Source organism: Diaphorina citri, unplaced genomic scaffold (genome assembly GCF_000475195.1).
Source record: "Diaphorina citri unplaced genomic scaffold, Diaci psyllid genome assembly version 1.1 scaffold1449, whole genome shotgun sequence".
Classification (NCBI taxonomy): Eukaryota; Metazoa; Arthropoda; class Insecta; order Hemiptera; family Psyllidae; genus Diaphorina; species Diaphorina citri.
Window position 1 is genome coordinate 73144 of NW_007378875.1, and position 8131 is coordinate 81274.

Genomic DNA, 8131 nt, shown 5'->3' on the forward strand with positions numbered 1-8131 from the left:
GTAATCGCGAAATCCGCGAACAAAATTGCCAAATCCGCGAACATAATCACGAAATCCGCGAATATAATCGCGAAATCCGCGAACATAATCGCGAAATCCGCGAACAAAATCGCCAAATCCGCGAAGATAATCGCCAAATCCGCGAACATAATCGCGAAATCCGCGAAGATAATCGCCAAATCCGCGTACATAATCGCGAAATCCGCGAACATAATCGCCAAATCCGCGTACATAATCGCCAAATCCGCGAACATAATCGCCAAATCCGCGAACAAAATCGCGAAATCCGCGAACATAATCGCCAAATACATAGAAATCCGCGAACATAATCGCCAAATCCGCGAACAAAATCGCGAAATCCGCGAACATAATCGCCAAATCCGCGAACATAATCGAGAAATCCGCGAACATAATCGCCAAATCCGCGAACAAAATCGCGAAATCCGCGAACATAATCGCCAAATCCGCGAACATAATCGCAAATCCGCGAACATAATCGCCAAATCCGCGAACATAATCGCAAAATCACATAGGTACGATATGTACATAGGTACGATAGGTGATAGGTAAATACCTATTATTAAAAACAGATAAACAAAATACAGTCGAACCTGGAAGGGGTAACATACCTATTATTAAAAACAGATAAACAAAATACAGTCGAACCTGGATAAACGAGAATCCAAGGGACCAGCTCATGTTTTCGTTTAAGGCGGTTTAATACAACATTTTCTCGTTTATAAAGGTTTAGCAAAGTGGAAGAGCAAATTGATGAAAGCATGACAAATTTAAACAAGTTAAGAACAAATTCTGATTTATAGAGGTACCTAATTTTAAAGTTAAAAAACGTGCCCCGAATTTTTTCAGGGGACAAAAACGAAAATTCGGGAAAAACGCCCCATAAAAACTGGAACGGGACGCCAGGACACCCCTTAAAATTCGGGACTGTCCCGGCCAGTTCGGGACGTTTGGCAAGCCTATATGTATACCTATTCTCGTAGGTACGTATATTACGCATTGCAATTTTAAATTAGGTTCATTTCTTGCAAACTGAAAATAGTAAAAAAATATACGTTGGTTATTTATAATTTTTAATCTGTTTTAAGCTTTTTACCTACGTATTTATAGTTTTTTCAAGTACATTTATATTTTCTTTAAGTATATTTTATAAAATAACTGTTTGAATAATTTACTGAAAGCCCGGCACATTTTGCACACGCTAGAACAATTTATACTCAGCATGGCTAACTAAATAAATCAGCACAAATTACAAATATTACAATGTTGGACTAAAAATAGCTGTTTTTGTCGCATAAGCTAAATTCATCCACAAACATAACTTCTAGGTATTTAAAAACAAAAACTAAAGTAGGTAGGTACCTACTAATATTTATAAGTTATATGACATAGTGTAGGGACATAAAAAAAATCTGTGTCCACACATAGTCGATGAGGTGAATTTACATTGTCGAGGCAGTGTGGACTGTGAACGGTTTCATCCATGGACCATCAACTAGGTGTGGACATAGCTTTGGAGCCCTTTTCAAACAGATTTTTTCCTTTGTGCAAAACAACTAAGAAACTTCAAAATAGGTACCTACCCTCTTATTAGGGGGGGGGGGGGGGAAACGGGGGGAGGGGGGAAGGCAAAATAGGTACCTTATCCTCTTATTAGGGGGGAGAACACGGGGGACAGGGTCAAGGTAAACCTTATTTGAGACTTGCAAATTACAATTTGCACAAATTTCGAATCAAAACAAGAGGCCATCAAGAGGAAGAGTATTATTAAATGCATGTCCTTCATCTTTTCAACACGCACTTGCTAAAAAATAAACCCAACTCCCCATGGTCGTCTGTCCAAGGTCCCTTCAGGCAACTTTCAAAGATTTACGTCAGGGAAAAAAAGGCTTTACGAACGAATTGGGAAAGCTAAAAAACTATTACTATTATAATAATTGTAATTACAGTCTTGTAAAGGAACATGCCAAGGGCTATTTGGGCAAAGGCAACGTACAAACAACACCCTTTAGTTTTTTGCTGTAAATATTTATGTACAACAATGTACTCGGACTACTGGGAGCTGACATAGGGTGTGGGAAATTTTCTGATTCCTAAACAACAAAGTGAAGGGCATACATTAACGTGAAATAAGTTCTGTCACAAAAAATTCACGACTCCAAAATTGTTGTTCTCAGAGCCTCTTTGAAATTAAAATTGGAAGGAATCTGAGCTGAGAATACGTACCTCAAAATCCAAGCTCAAAAATGAAAAAAAAAAAAAAAATAATAATAAAAAAATAAAAATAAAATAAAAATAATAAAAGAAAGAAAAAAAAGGAAGTTGATAGATACCTAGTAAGGTTGAATACAAAGAGAAGTCCATGAATTCCAGCCATAAATCATTTTCAAATAAACGCCATTTATGATAAATGGCGTTTATTTGAAAATTCAAGTGGGAAATCCTCCCATATTCCTGCAAAATTCTAACACACGAAGCTCAGCTTAGTAGCATAGTTCTAGTCGGTAATGTGTTCTTTCGAATCACAAAAAAAAAAAAAAATAAATAAAAATAAAAATAAAAAAAAATCGGGACAAATCCAATCAAATCGCTCCTTTCCAAAAAGCAAATCCCGAAGCTTCAAAACTTAACGTCTACCCTACTAGAAGCTAGCTTGAAGTCGCTTTCTATTTTCCCAACCATTTCTTATTTTTACTTGAAGGCGCTTGGCCTTTCACGCGATCTTGCTTTAATCAATACGCCAAAATGTGCGCATTACAAGCGCTTCTAAAATGTGACCTTTTCCGAAAAAGAACGTTTTCCTCCATCAGAAAGTGACAGACGGAAACCTTTCTACCTGAAGGTCCTTTGCCCTTTGATTTGGAATGAATAATTCGGAAAGGTTATAGAGTTAATTTAAAGTTATAGATAGATAGACATGTAAAGATTGTAAAGTTAATTTGATGTTATAGGCTGCAGAGTTTGTAAAAAGTTAGGGTGCGTCTGCACTACAGGAGACCGAGTTCTATCGACTGGAACCTGTATGAAGTTATAGGCTAGGATCAAAGGATTTTATAGTGGAATGAAAAACAAGTTTATGATGTAGAGCTTTTTGCTCTTACAAGACATAGAATGTAGAGCAGATAGACATGTAAAGATTGTAAAGTTAATTTGAAGTTATAGGCTGCAGAGTTTGTAAAAAGTTAGGGTGCGTCTGCACTACAGGAGACCGAGGTCTATCGACTGGAACCTGTATGGAGTAGGCTAGGATCAAAGGATTTTATAGTGGAATGAAAAACAAGTTTATGATGTAGAGCTTTTTGCTCTTACAAGACATAGAATGTAGAGAGCCTTGAAGAATTCAAATGAGCTTTTACATTGTCATGTGCCTTTTGCTTTTGTCAAGGTAATAGCGAATTTTCGTAAAGGCAGAGTTAATTCAGTATTTTGACTGAGGCGAATACAAAGGGTGTCGGGGTTTTGTACTTTTCGGTCAAGGTTCAATAGCCTGAATAATAGGGGTGTGTAAGACTTACACTGTAAGTACATAATATGTACCTGGTACTTATGTACTGAATAGTACGTACGACAGAGTATGTTAGGGTAAAGGTGGCGTTCCGATCCTAGCTGCCGGGCAGCGCGACCGAGCTGTGCGACCGCTGCCTACGTGCCTACTGCTTCCTATGTATTCTTATGAAGTACTTTCCGAACCAAGCTGCCGGGTCGCTCTGAGAGCAGTGTGGTCGCGCTGCCCGTGAGTTTTCATGTGATTTAAAATACTATTTTTGTTCGACTGGAAGTTTGTAATGGAAGTCGCGCGACCCGGCAGATAGGATCGGAACGCCACCTTAAGGAAATTTAATAGTAACTTGTCGCTTGTCGCAGTATGGAGGGGGTACAACCCCCCATCACTAAAAACCTCAACCGTTAATACAGTGACGTAAAACTGCTACCAGAAAAAAAAAAGGTTTCATTTGTTATAGAAATATGTAGGTACTTAGGGGACTTGTAAGCGTATTAATTGCTGAACCAGCTCTTCTAGATAATTGTCATGGGCACCGCGAAATATTTCGCATTACACACTTGACACCCAATCGGTCACCCATCCAGGTTCTAACCATACTCAATGGTGCTTAGCCCTCAAAGGAGATGAGTGAATACTTTTGCGGTCAAATTTCAAGTCCGATTGTGCCAGCCTAGTTAGCTTGGTTGATAGCGCGTCTTGTCTTGTCTTGTAAGCTCTAGTCTTGCATGTCTTCCTTTGGAAGCTCTAGACCGCTAGTTCGATTCCCGCACGGGGCGAATTTTAACCTGAACAGATAATGTTCCTTTTCGGAAAGGCTGGCTCTCCTATCCTATCTTCCTTCTCTCTTCGATTTCGTGACGATAACACCTTGGCAGTCGCAGTTCCCTCTGTCAAACATTTTAAATAAAAGGTTTGATAGAAAAGTCCGTTTGCTCAGACAAGCTGTAACATACTCGTAACCTTAGCTGAATCCGAGCTACATTCTCATCACACATGTTTCATATTTGCATGGGGTGTTGTCACGGGTCAACGAGTAACATGAAACATGAGATAACACTTGAGACATGACTATACAGTCATGATATCATGAGATCGTAGGTCGTCATGGCATGATCTCACAAAGTTATCAGCAGTGTAAGAAAAGCTTATTGATTCTTTGTAGAATTCCAAGTGATTCTAGGAAATATAAACGATATCGAGTGATTTCGTGGAATCACCTGGATTCTTGGGAAGTCGAAATCATTTCCTAGATACCTAGATTGATACTCGTGAACTTTCGGCAAAGTACAAACTCGATAATTTCAAAGTTGTGATTACCTACACTTTTTTTTAAGGGGTTTGATGGAGAGAACTGTAACTGCTAGGGTCTCATTTCCCGAAAGCGAAGAGAGAAAGAAGACAGGATAGGAGAAAGCCAGCCGTTCCGGAAACGAACCCTATTTGTTTAGGATAAAATCCGCCCCGGGCGGGAATCGAACCCGCAAGGCAAACGGTCTACCTTCCAGGCTAACCAGGCTAATTTTAAAGTTGTGATTACCTACACTTTTTTTTGAAGGGGTTTGATGGAGAGAACTGTAACTGCTAGGGTTTTATTTCCCGAAATCGAAGAGAGAAAGAAGACAGGATAGGAGAAAGCCAGCCGTTCCGAGAACGAACCCTATTTGTTTAGGATAAAATCCGCCCCGGGCGGGAATCGAACCCGCAAGGCAAACGGTCTACCTTCCAGGCTAACCAGGCTGGCTGATTGTACTTTTAGTGTTCATGAGAAAGGCATGATATCTGTCTCACAGTAGGTACTGGAAGGATTAAAACCTTCGGACGTCCAAAAACAGTATCTAGACTCCTTGAATGTGACATATTTTTAGATCCCTAGGAGGAAGTAAAACCACTTGGACATTAGAGGTATGTATGAGTATGAAGAAATTACCAATCTAAGAAGACAAGAATCTCTTTGCTCTGATTGGACACTTGTCCTCGGTTACTAATCTGATGTGACCAATAAGAATCCTGCTGGTAAGTCTCATCTATTATATTCGTAAGTAACATACAGGTTTGTGTTATCTTTTGACTTTCACGTAGAGACTTGTGCATATTCCAGTACCTAATTAGTGCATTTTCCTAAATACCCATTTATTTTATTAGTGCATATTCCTCCAAGTCTGCATGATTCATTTGTTCTTTAGTATCTTGAGAATGGTTTTATCCAAATAAGATACGACTTTTTCCAACGCAGCTCGCAGGTAATTTACAACTTTAAAGTTGGTGCCCCATTTCCCCCAAGCGTTTTTTTTTATTTAGCTCAATATTGATTCTACCAAATAATATTATTTGGTCATTTTTTATAAGTTTGGATAAAAAAATGATAATAAATGACTTTGACTGTAGTAATAGTGGGGAATAGGGAAATGGAAAATTGCCCGACATTATTTCATTACCACCTGAAAATTGCGACAGGAAAATACGACTAAACAAGATTCGGGTTCAGTTTAGGATAGGATTTATGATTAAGGATATTTCAGGAAAAAAACACGCCTAACCTTTGTTTATTTCTAAACGTATTTCAGGCTCGTGTAAAGTGGGAGCCCATTCTCCCCTGCTGATCGTGCTAGGAGCATCCCTGGTTCTACTGTATGCGATCACGAGAACAGGCCTGGTTTAAGGCCCTCAGGCCCCCCAATCAATATTCCCGTGCTGTCGAAGGCAAACACATAGAAGATGGCAAAAGCACAAAGCAGAATAAAATGTCGATTGTAAACATCATTTAGCAGACTACAAAAAATTATGATATTCAGGGTGATACAAAACTTCATGGTACCTACTAGTTAGTAGTTATGGTCAGACTCGATTAAAAAAAAAAAAAAAAAAAAAAACGCCATAATGCGCCTCGGAAGGAAGTCCATAAAAATAATTTAAATTATGACTTATTTGTGGTGAAGCTGACAGCCTCTTCACAATTTTTGTGGATATCACAGCATTACTCGTATACTAAGTGCCTCTTTTAGTATCTCTGGCAACTCTACAATTTTTTTTTAGCCTGGTAATGCCGCCACTGGTCGCTACTTGAGACAAAACCGATCAGAATAAAACTTAGATAATTTCGCCTCTATCGAAGAAACGAACTTCGTGGATTGGAAACGTGGAACGGAAACCAAAAACTTCATGAATTAGAAAAAAAAAAATCTGACAAACTGTCCATAGAGTTCTGGCAAGATATAACTTTCATTGTTCATTTCCCGCTTATTACCCTGTAAAATACTCATACGTTTAATATTGTAAGATAATTCTAACCTTAATTTATTTGACGCCTTTTTTCGTACGTAATTTTAAATTTTAGATTTAAGTGGACTAGGTGGTATTTAAGGTAAAATTCGTTTGATAAGTTACATATGTTTGCAGATCAAAAATAAATAGGAAAAAGTAAAAATAGTAGATACCTTTAGATAAACATTATACATACCTAGTTACAAAAACTTGTAATGAACCCTCAACTCAACTTATTCAAAATTATCAAGAAGCTAAAAGCAGACTTTTCCACTTTACAACTACCAACAGTACCAACTTCTTTATTTTTGATCTTTGATAGATACGACAAAATTTTTACAAACAATAATTCGATTTCCCTCCTCTTAGAAGTATTTTATACAAATATTTTAAGCCTTCATTTACAAAAACCCGTTCTTGTGGTGTTTAATTTTTAAGATAAAATAACAAAACATACGGATAAGTTTAGATAGATTTTTTGTAGCATAGACATTTTTTGGGGCGCACGTTTTTTTTATATTATACACTATTTAATCTTAATTTTCAATTGATATTTTAATTACGAGTAGATACGAGATTAAAGAAATACTGTAGAATAAATGGGGAAAATAAGAGAATCAGACACCTATCTAAAGTTTCTGAAAAAATTAGTCTATTTTTTCAGATTTAGGAGCAATTTTGCACTGAAACTACATTTCTTTCAAAAATCACTAGATTTTGACCTCAAATCACTAAATCACTAGATTTGCCAAGAATTCACTAAATTTAGTGAAAAATCACTAAGAGTGGAGACACTGAACAGAGTCTACACTTCCACTTCACACTGTGAAGTCACAGGTAATCAGAAGGGGTATTTTATTTATGTGAAATGGAAATTTTTCCTAATCCAAAATATTCCACTGTGGTCACTTTTTTTATCCCCACCACAGTGCTTTTTGTACTGGATAATAAAATGCAAAGTCAGCTGATTTCTTCTTCCATTTACTAGTTCAAATGCTAATAATGAAAAAAAAAAATGGATTTGTTGGAAAAAAAAGATGGCGACAAAAGGATACAAGTTTTTTTCTCTTCCAACAGAGGTGAAAAATTTTTCACTCAAATCCAAAAATATCCAAAAGAAAAGGAGGGGAAGTGAATAATAAAATACAAAAAATGGACGAAATGGAAAAATTTTCACTTTTTTCCAACGTCGCCACAAAATAAAATACGCGTTGATGTCCACGTTTCCGATTTTAAATTCAAAATTCAGATTTCGCGCGCATTTCAAAAGTAAGCGTATTTTTTTTCATAGGCGTATTTTTGTCAACGGTGGAATTTTGAACGTATTTACGTCCCAACGGAATCAAC

The 8131-nt window shown here is 37.3% G+C and overlaps 1 long non-coding RNA gene across 1 annotated transcript; it reads left to right on the forward strand.

Moving 5' to 3' along the window:
- The first annotated feature begins 1374 nt into the window (after positions 1–1374).
- Positions 1375–2131, forward strand: LOC113470224. The gene is made up of 2 exons (XR_003393355.1): positions 1375–1593; positions 1656–2131. It is a non-coding gene; the product is annotated as an uncharacterized LOC113470224 (long non-coding RNA).
- Positions 2132–8131: the final 6000 nt, after the last annotated feature.